Here is an 11723-nt window from a genome sequence, read left to right on the forward strand (position 1 = left end):
AAGGAGGGTAAATGAGGGCAGCACAGAAAATACTGTCATCTTTACCTCACTCTGTTCGCGGCTTTAAACCCATTTGTCTCGGTGAGGGGAGGGGTGGGGGGTCAACAGAGGAATGAGGTCCAGGTGTCTTTTTGAGGATGTGTTCCTAAATCAGCCACTGTGACGTTCCTATTTAAAGGCCGCAGGAAGCCGGCGTTTAACATTACAGCCACGAAGCATAGTTTCACACTGACAAGTGAGGAATTATGCCATGGACGTTGGAAGCGATTGGTTTTATGACTGTTGGCGATGGAAATATGGCGTCATGATGCCTGCATTATTAAATTGGTAAGATTTGTATTTCAAACGTGCTAAAATCCACGTTAAATGGATGGAAGCGCATTTAATGTGCGCTTAAATCTCTATTTGTTTTTAAACATGTATCGCAACAAAAATCAGAACCATTAGGTCCTATGCGTTATGACTTTGGTGTGTGGTCCCTGGCCTGTGTTTCAAGAGTTTAAAGGTCACAGAGATTCTCCCTGAGGGATGAGTCTGTAATCTGCCTCTTATCATGTGTGTGAGATGAGACTCCGCCGCCTGTCAGCGGTGACCTCTTGAACTTCCAGCTAGGATGAGGTCAGACCCCTCAGTGTTTACCAGGATACTCACGAATTTTTTGCCACTTTTAAAAGGACTGTTGGGAATTCCACAAGTGGCCCATTTTCAAAGAAGCTGCTCTGTCTCCCAGGGCCAGCAGGCTTGTGGCCCCCAGCCTGAAAGGTTAAATAAATAACGCTTCAGGGCGGCCCATGAGTGACGAGAATGTGAGCTTTGCAGGGACTTTGTGTTGCGCCGTCCAGCTAACAGGAGTCAGCAATGAGGTCTACAGATCATCACCTTCCTAAAATGTTTTTTTGTTTTGTCTTTTTTTTTTTGCCAAAAGTGTTTTTGTTAAAAAACAAAACAAAAACAAACATCACAGTGTCTTGTTTGCCAAAAGATAATTTAGGCAAAATAAATCACTTTTCTCAAAAAATGACTTAGTCCATTATTTTAGGATGTTGCTTAAATTGATGCTGCTAAAGAATATACGGTTCTTGCTTGGTCTTGCTGCCTTTTGTTGTCTCATTAGCGAACATAAAACTAATTTATTTATTGGGTCCTAAAACGTTTCGCAGTGTTTTTGCAGTGCAGTTTTAGTAAACGCTAAAACATCATAACATCTGGATGAAATGTCTTCAGAGTCATGTGTTTTGAATAAAGTGTTCACTTTGTGGCTCTACCTCAAAAAGATTCTTAGCAACGAGCCATTTGTTGCTAAAGATTCGATTAGCAACGAATCTTTAGCCCGTTGCATATCTACTCGCAGTTGCTCAAATTTGTTGAATCTGTACCATAATTAAACATCTTAACTGTCGATGGCTGTGTTTAAATTGAAATTTTTGAGCTACACTGAAAAAAAATGTCTCTAATGTACGGTAAAATCCGTATTTATACGGTAAAATTCTGGCAAACCAGAGCTGCTGGTATTTTACCGTGGATTAGAGACGGTTTTTCTTACATTGTAGGATGACGTGGTTTTTCGGCCGTATCAAGATACATGAATTTTGCAAAACTGCAACGGAAATTTGTTTTTTTCACATCACACAAATCACGTGATCAACAGCTGGTTGTTACTGACGAATACGACAACATGACGTGGTAGGAGGATGATGGTTTGGTTTTCTTTGTTTTTCTTTATTAGTAGCTATTTTAGCTGCTGTATAGATTTTATGTAGATGCCACTTTTTCAAATTAGGTCTTACAATGAGTCAGAAAGAGGGACAAAGGAGAACATGAAATATTTTAAAAGGAAATCTGTAGATAAACAGGTAAAAGAGAAAACGGGGGGGAGAAAATAAATTATTGTATGGACAAAAGTGAGGCAAATGAAAAAAAAGACTAAATATATACAAATATAGAAAATGGAAAACAACTGAAAAAATAAATAATGAAATCATACATGGCAAATAATAAAAAAATATAGAACATGAAAAAAATGACCAAAAAGTGAAAAAAACCCAATAAGATTGAAAGTAAAAAGTACATTTAAATAATATTGATAATGTTAAATTAATACTGCTGAAAATCCTAACCAAATATTTACGTTGCACTAAATTAAAAAATGTATTTGTTATTTTCTGGATGCAATATTTGGCACATTATCTACTTTACCAATCCATGTTCTTGTTTCCATAACTATTACCAATTTTGGCAGGACCCGTCCTCCATAGGTGTGAAAGCTACACAAATGTTCATGATCATGAACATTTGATCAGTGTATGTGAAAATATATGTGAAAATATATTTTCACATACACTGTGAATATATATTTAGCTTCGATTTACTAAAAGAGTGTTTGAATCGTGTTTGTTTATTGGTCATGTGAGCAGCTGTGGTTATTTTTGGCTTCACTGAATCTCGTGACATCAGAGCACAAACTCTGAGCTGACGGCGAAAATAATCACATCACAACCTCACTGAAAAACACAGATCAGTCCATTGAACTCGTGGACCGGTGAGGAGCAAAGCCAGTGGCATGGCTACTATATACGGTCAATCATATATAAAAGGTCAGCATTTAAAACAGGGCCAAAGCTGGAATGGAATGAATTCAATGAAAGCTGCACTGTGTAACTTTCATAAAGCATGTTATTGTTTTTTTGGTTTTTTTTTACATATTTGTTTTAAAGCTGTCACCATGTTGTGACACTATGCTATGAGAAAGATCATCTGTGAAAAGATCAATATCCTCCATGTCCTCCCTGAGTTACTACTGCGGTCTGAGGAAATGCACCCACCAAAAACAACCGATCAGAACCGAAGGCGGGTCTCAGCGCTCAGTTAACCTCATGTACTCAATGTTCAATCTGCTAAAGGAGGAGAAACAACTTACAGTTACAGAAAAAACATTTATCTGCCATCATTGGTGGCTATGCTAACTAGCTTTACCCTTCACAACATGCTATGCTAGCGCAAAGTGAAGTGCAAGGGGAAAGGTGGGATTACCAGCGCCACATGAGATTGTGAGCAACAAAGCTAGTTCCCGCCTCCTGAGTCTGATTGGTTGTTTCTAGCTGGCAATTGGAGAAGGCAGAGGAGCAAAAATTTTTCAGATTATCTGTCTCCACACTGTCACCACATAGTGACAGTTTCAACAAATATGTCCAAAATATGTACTTTTTTACCATAGTTACACACTGCTGCTTTGAAGCATAAAGCAATTTCCCTCTTTAGATGTGCAAAACTAGGAGAAGCATGCGAAAATGCAACAGCAGTAGCAGTTGGTTTCTGTATAGATGCATGCCACACTTTTCAGACTCTTTTGAAAAACATTGGCAGAACTAAAAAAATTGCAAATTACTGATCAATCACATGAAAGTCCAATGACATATGATGAATGTAATGTGACAAGATGTCACATTACAACCAAATGTGCAAGACATTTGCAAAGCACTTTGAGCTGAATAAGCGAGCGAACAGTTAAGAATTTTCTAGACTCCTTGTGAAGTTGGTTCTCTTGGTTTCCGGATCACAAATCACAAATTTGAAGACGTCTATTGTTTCCTCCACTGGTGTCATGTTCCCCCCCCACCCCCACCTCGGTGTGGCCCAGCGGCCCACGCAAACCCAACTCACTCTGTCCGGCGCAGCGGATGTAGCGGCTCCTTTTAGCAAGGTCTTGGCATTCTCTGGTTACTGAGAGTGCGAGCAGACAGGTCCCTGTGTGTATCCCTTACACTTGCTCAGGGAGGCAGGAAGTTCCTGTTGACATGAATGAACTGGCCTTTCAATAATGCAGGAGGAGCTCAGGGGAGAAGGGCTGCCTCTCTCTCTCAGGGCCATTACCTCAGAAGCTACCCTGCTTTGGCTGGGGTGTGTGTGTGTGTGTGTGTGTGTGTGTGTGTGTGTGTGTGTGTGTGTGTGTGTGTGTGTGTGTGTGTGTGTGTGTGTGTGTGTGTGTGTGTGTGTGTGTGTGTGTGTGCGTGTGCGTGTGTGTGTGTCAAGAAAGAAGAAAAAAGAGGAGGAAGAAGCTAAGTGACCTTTAATGTCATGTGGGTGCATCCTCACATGGAGAACATTAGAAACCATCTACAGCCTCAGAGATATTAGTTTGTTTCCGTTTAAACTTAAATCAAAAGGTCTTCATTGGGCATGTTTTCAATTTCATATGCATCCAATAGGAAAATTAGAATATTTCATTTTACTACACTGTTCTTAATTTTACCTATTTGGAAATAAATCATTTGCTTACACATTTTCCATTATGGTTCCTGGTAAGTTAGTCCTTTTGACATTCCATACTTTAGTATTTTTGGTCGATTTCTATCCCAGCGTTTCCCATCTAACACAAGACATTTCAGTTCATACCCACTTTGACAATTTATAATTTATAGATTTTTTTTTAATTTTCTACTCACTGTTGTAAGGAAATGTGAACCCAACAGATAATATCTACCAGCAGAAAGTCACTTAGAGTTATTTAGATTTGATCGGGGATCAAATCCCAGATATAAGTAGCTGGTAAGGTTCAGCTGGGAGGAGAGCTCACCGCAGTGAGTTTGTTCATGTGATGCCCTATAAAAAAAACATGCCATGTCATCAACCTCCCACCACTTCAGTGCACTAACCTCACAAATGTACTTCTGGAATTATGGTCAAAGATTTCCATAAACACACTTAGAAACCTTCCCAGAAGAATGGAGGGGTTGGAAAATCATATTAAGAACTGGATGTTACTCAATTCATACATATGTGAAGGCAGATGAGAGAATACCTTTGGCTTTGTAGAGCATTTGTATAGCTGATAAAGGCTTAAAGGGGCAGTATTGAGTAAAATGTACTTTTTTGAGCCTCCCTTCCCCCACGACTCCCCCACTCAGCTCCTTCAGACTAGCCAGCAGCAACTAGCAAACACCTGGATTACTGAGCTTCTGCTGACCTCATTATACAACCTACTTCTCAGTGCAACTCTGGTAAAATAAATAAATAAATAAAACTTTCTTAAAGGGTTAATAGAGGAGTCATGTTGTGATCACTTCCTGAAGAAAGAGTTTCAAAAAAGAGCAGGAGTTTCTTAAAGAGACAGAGGCCCAATTTCAAGACTAAATATCAAAGTCAAAGTTCTTTTAAGTCAGATCTGATATATTCAGCATTTTTATAACAACTGAGGGCAACATAGTTACTTGTTTGTGCTATAAAATGGCGCTATGTGCCTGGAAAGCATATAATGCTGTTCTTTCTAGAAACATTGCATTTGTTAGCTTATCTGCTGGTTCTCACGGTTACAGTAAGACAGTAAGACGAAGACTTCTCACAGCAGTCAAATTATTTCGAATTGGGTAACTTAAACCAAAGACTATTTCTCCTTACATTTTCTCAAGCAAGCCATGCATGAAGTACACAATGATACCAGGAGCCATGGGTAATGATCCCTGTTATATGACCAGACTAAACAAGGCCGACCATGTAAACATTCTTGTTTATGAGTGCATGCTCCCCTTCCTCTCCACTCTTTCATTTGAAGTTGGCCCCCACATCTCTCGCCTGTTAGCCAGCCTCCCGCCTGCCTGGGCAAAGCAAACTTCATTTCCATCTGCACAGCTGCTGCCATCGTAGGTTGAAGGACAGCACAAATTGTAACGTCTTTTTTTGGTAGGTGTTTTTGAACAGAATCTTTTTCAGAGTTCTTTAGAAGGATGTTTAAATATTTTGCCAGCAGGCCTCAAAAGAAGAATTTGACCAAAAAGCATAGAATCTGGCAAAAGCCATCTTTAAAGCTTACAAAATTTAAGTAAGCTATGTGTTGATTGTGTTGTTTGTTCCGTCTGTCTCTGTGTTGCCCTGCGACAGACTGGCGACTTGTCCAGGGTGACCCCGCCTGTCGCCCGAAACATTCGCTGGAGGTCGGCACCAGCACCTCCCGGCCCCATTAGGGGACAAGGGTGTTAGAAAATGGATTGATGGATGGATGTGTTGATTGGGTCTCTAGTTTAAAAAATTACAAAATCAATCAGATTATTTGCTCAGTTTTGAATTAATTGGGTTGTGGACACCAAGTCACATCACATATTGCATTACATTTTACAGAAAATGTTCAAGCCCAGACAGATGCAACTTTCGCCACTATGCACGCTTAAGCATTCTGCAGTAAAGTGAATTGCGGTTTGCAGGTGGAGGTGTTGTGTTGACTCGCGTTGGATGTGGTCTCAGTGTTATCTGGACGGTGTGGAGATGGATGTTATCTGGAGATGGATGGGGAGGTTTTGTTTCTATAGCCGCGTTCCCACAACAAACTTGCGCAAAACTTTGTTGATATTCCGCTAATGTTTAAGAAACACAATTTCACAATTACTGTTTGCATTAAATGACAAATGCCGTTAAAAACAAATGTGAATAAGTTTGTTCATGCGATAAGTCATTAAAAAAAACATGCCACTTGCCCACTTTCTGTCTTCGGCTATTACACCAGTAGTAACATCCAGTCCCAGTCGATCATGCGACTCATGTAATGCGAAAAAGGTATTTTCTTTTCAGTGTACTAATTTCAATACAGCCAAAAAAAGAAAAACCTCATCCTAGAGCAGAAAATTTGTGTTTAAAAAGCTGAGTTGTTTTTCTTAACTGACATCTTTCCATTGCATATTATAGATTGTCTGTATTTTTTTTCTTGCTGTTGACTCTTCACAATTTAAATGATTGTTTTTAAGTAGTTGTCATTTTCTCTGTAAGACGACATCCTTTGACCTAGAGTCAGCTAGATAACTGTAGACAGGAAACAGGTCAACCGTGTTGAGGACTATAGCCTCTGTTAAATAAACCAATAAACCACTTGACGCCCCATGATTTTTTTCTTTTGTTGTTTTACATCTGCTGGATGAAGAACAGAGGTTCAGCTGAAGGTACAGTATGCCTTGTTCATCTTCACCTGGGAAAGGAGGAGTGTGAAAGGGAACTTCAGCATCCCAGAGAACCAGAACTGAGAAAACGTGAGGAAGGAAAGAACTGGAAGCCAGAGTGGTAGAGATGCTCAGGTTCTCCTTCTTCTGGTATCCAGATGACTGCCTCCTCAAACTTTGGCGTAACAAAACGTATTCCTCCATTTTGTGACTGTGAGGTTAAGATTTACTTTAGTGCTTTTGAGCAAATTGCCGTGCAATTAAATTAGCCCATGGTTTATAAGCAGCATTTTGCTGCACTTGGAAAACCTCTAGGCCAAACCCGGGACTTCAATCAATGATGTGCAGCTTGTAAAGTTATAGACTGAGCGTTCCCATGCAAGTTACCTCAACATGTAGCAGTTTATCTTGCCAGCACCACGCAGGATGTTTCTGTTCTCTCACACATACAAATCTTTTGGTAAAGGTGATAGTCCCTTCCATCGTCAGTCTTCACAGAAAGTCTTGACCTTGCCTTTCCTAACACTCGGTTTGTGTCAATATTCAGCCATTGAAGAGCACAAACACTATATCAATACTCTACTGCCAGTGGATGTTTTTCTTTTTCTTTTCTGGTTTTTAACAAAACAATGAGCACCATACATAGATGTTCAAGTCATACTTGAGACAGTACTTTGAAGAGTAAACACAAACTAATAAATGACAAAACAAGAACCAAAAATGAAACAAGACACACAAACAAAAACCCAGCAATTATTTCCATAAGTGTGTGGATAAAAAGTAGTTGACTAAAAGATAAACAAACAGAGGTAACAGAAAGTAAATAAAATATAAATTAGGCAGAAAACAACTAAAAGGGGGCACCTAAAGGGCTTAATGTATTATGTGCTACTAAAATTATTATAAGACTTACTGTATATGAAGGGTGTATGCCATTACAACTGGGAAGGAAGGGGAGCACCACTCATGGGGTCACATCGAGTGTCATAACATGGTCCAGAAACAGTGACCATATTCTTGAAAATGTGATTTCAGAGCCTTAGAGAGTATGCCTAATTTTTTCCAGTTTCATGAAGAAAAGGGCATCTTTTACCCAATGACAATGTGAGGGTGGGAGAGGATTCTTCCAATGCATCAGTATAATACGTTTAGCCAGTAGCGTGAGAAAGGCCACAAGGTCAGCCTGATGGGGTGACAGTTACTGGTTTTTGGGGAGGACCCCAAATAAAGCAGTGAGTGGTGCCAGTGGATGTTTGACTGAACTTCTCATGTTCTGGTATTTTTTAAAATGGAGGTTACAGCGCCTCAACAAATGAAACAGTTTCATTCATTAAGGAGGCATATGGTGTGCTTCTCACCACTCAGGCCATTTCTTTTCTTAAGCTGTAAAAATGTTATTCTCTATATATCCAAACTGCTTTTATAAACCAAATGAGTCCATAGCTCCATTTCAGGTTCAGCGGTTAATACGAGGGCTGGGAATCTTTGTGACTTGGCGAATCGATTCAGTCACGATTCAGAAGCCTAAGATGTGATTAGCCAATGGACTTTTGATTTACATTTTTCACTTCCAGCTCAGGGTTGAAGCCTGTGATATTATTTATTTTTTTTATTGCATTTCAGTAGATTTTCTCTCAGTTTCACACGTCCTGCAAAGCACAATGGGTCTGGCTCTACTTGAAATTCTCTTTGCCTTCACCATCGACCGTTCAGGTGCCGCTCTGACACTCTTTGGAGCTCCGCCTTATTGGTCCCTACAAATGAGATCATAAGTTTTCCTTTTCTGCATTTTTACGCACCTGGGCGTTTGCCGAGTCCCAGCATTTTTGTCCTTTTTAGGGGATTTTTATTGCAAGTGCGCAACAGAGCTAGAGCCTTGCAGTCCTCATTAGAGTACTCAAAACATATGTTTACGCAGCAGAAAGCATTAATCCACCACTCAGCTATGCCGTGTCCAATATGCTGTATCTCTCTTTTGTGTTTTCATATGTGGGCTTGTAAACAGATGTGCTGCCCCTCACCTTTCCTTCATTTACTGACTTCCTCTCACTAAGCCAGTAAAAAGACTTCAGCCCTCATTATTCTTTCAGTTTGTAGTTATTCCAGACAGCAGGATCAATGGAAGTTCAGCCAGGACGCTGTTTGCACACGAGCTCAGGTTGTTGGGCACATTTCCCATGTAGACTGCAAAGAACCGAGGTCTGAGTATTAGGGGGTTTATATTCTTGGTTGATTCGATGTTGAAGTGATAGCTTTGCAATCAAAGCGGTCACTGCGATGTGAACTCTCGCGAAACTGAATTGCGTAGCTGATCACAAACATAATGCGGCAGAAGAAACTCAGAGTAGGTCATCTTTAATTCCACAGCTGGATGTGCCTGATTGCAATGTTGTTGGACATTTTATTCAAAAACATCTCTAACCCATATACAAGCATCGACTGCATTTCTAACCGCTTTCAAACTCTCACAAAAGTTAGAATTTTTTTATTCATATTTTGAGTTATTATTATTATTATTACTTTGTGCTGGTTATGGCTTTGAAATTCAAAGGAACAAATGGCAGACTGCCAACGTTTAGACTTTACTCTGCACTGCAATGTCACTTTTGCCATGCACTTGAATGGAGTTCAGGTTACTTTAAAAACAAAATCTAGTTTGAATGTTATTTCAAATGACTTTATATACAAATAAACAGACCAATAAGTTTGCATTTAAAGATAATTAATTTGTAGCCATATTCATATTTCAGATTTGAGGTATTAATCTTTACATAAGTGTTTATCTTTGAGGTGCAATAATATTGTTTTCAGTTGCCTGAAGTGCGTATGGGTGAGTTAAACAGCTTGTAAATAAAGGAAAGCAGATATTTTGAAAACATAAGCTCCAGTTTGGCATTTTTATTCCTTCATATGCTGTGAGGAGCAAAAAAACGTCAAACATCTCGAGTAGTGAAAAGCAAACGGTTTGGTTGGACAGACGCATTTTTGCATTAACAGTTCCTGAAATGGGGACAGAATTTCCACCCGGACAGTAAATCTGCCTCTCCAAGCCCTCATGTGCTTTTGTATAAAGACTCAAACAACTGTGGACAGATTTGCATGAAAATTGCCACTCATAAAACCCAAATGTGGTAGTATGTTTCCACCCCGTCATTGTAGATACATGCAATCATTTCTTGTTAGAAAAGAAAACTCTATAGATATGTGTGGCTTGTCGTGATGTGACTGAATGTAAACTGTCTTTCAGTTCCTTGCATCATTTCAGTTCCATCAGCAATATATAATTGTAAATCTGTAACAGCTGATTTATTCCTTCATCTACTGCATTTATTTGGTTTAAATTGGTGGCTTTGATGCTTTAGAGTGGATGGAGCTATAGTAAAACAAATCGTCTACAGATCTCGCTCAACGCCACCTTACATCATGTAGGTGTATTGTTTTTTTTTATCTTGACAAAAGTGACTGTAAAAAAAAAAGACATTTTCCACAAGAACGTGTTTCTGAGAGACGTGCGAGAGCATCGAGGATGGTTCCTGTGTGAAAGTAGAAAAAACGAGTTTCCCACATTCCAATATTAGTCATTCAGCGCGGCCTTTCGACAGTTTTCATACCCTTTGAACAACTCCACATTTAGTCATGTTGCAACCACAGCTGTCAGTGTAATGTATCGTGGATTTCCTGTGAACAGATTTGATGTGGAATCTTGAAGTGACAGGAAAAGAAAAGCATGGTTTCATGTGTGTGTTCATTAGTCAATATTTGTTTTGGGGGTTATGTCTCTACCAGCTTTATGCATCTAGAGACAGTCATTGACAGGATATGAGATTGACACCACATAGTAGTATTTTAATATAGTTGAACTTGACTGACTTCACAACATGTTTTTTAAGGCCAAGAACATTTTTAATATCAATCTTCTTCCCTATTAGCACCACGTTGTTATTCTGAGATCTTTGTCCCATAGATTTAAAGCCAGACGTGATTTGGGTCATCTAGGCTACAATAGAGCAATTATCACCCTTTACCTGCAGTTTCCTCAACTCTGTTTCTTTGTGAACTCAAAAGCTCACCTTTTAACCCCATGGTGACCTTTGCCTCCCCCACCAGCAGCAGCACAATAGAAATGCAAAGTAAAAAAACAATTTGCAGGAAGCCCTTAACCTTTAACCCCAGCACTTTTTGTCACAGAAAGGGCTATGAGCTATTTCCACACCATTTGACCAGGTACTCCCATTAGCACCCTGACATTAGCAGAGTATTAACACTTCTGGCACCTTTTCCCTCTCACAGTTTAACAAGTTAGCAGTCTGTTTCAGTGAATGACTATATCATATTCAAAAGAAACTTGTTATGAGGAATTTGCTGTCACTATGTAGCAAACAAGCTATGTTGTGAGCTACTAGTTGTAGTTTTAAGCGCATTGATTCCTGGAAATTAACTAAACGTGGTAAGATTTTTGGAAGTAACATTCTCTAGCCATGTTATCAGAAGTAGTTCCCTCATCTATTTTCTGTGGATAAATGTTGTTTTACAGAAGGTTTGTAAAAAAAAAAAATTGTGGTAAAAGTACTTTCAGTTTGAGTTTTTTTTAAATGGCTAAAATCAGAAAAAAGAAGGATGCTAGCTGCTAGCTTCCCACAGTAGACCACTGCCTATTTGCAATGCAGTACTTGTGTTTTTTTCCGTGTATTCAGGTTTCTATAACACATACCTAAAATATTCCAAAAGAAAATGTAGCTTAAGCTAGAATAATGGGGTTAACAGGCATTTGTAAAGCAGCCACTCCATTGTACTGTGAACTGT

This window comes from Xiphophorus maculatus, chromosome 2, assembly GCF_002775205.1.
Source record: "Xiphophorus maculatus strain JP 163 A chromosome 2, X_maculatus-5.0-male, whole genome shotgun sequence".
Taxonomy (NCBI): Eukaryota; Metazoa; Chordata; class Actinopteri; order Cyprinodontiformes; family Poeciliidae; genus Xiphophorus; species Xiphophorus maculatus.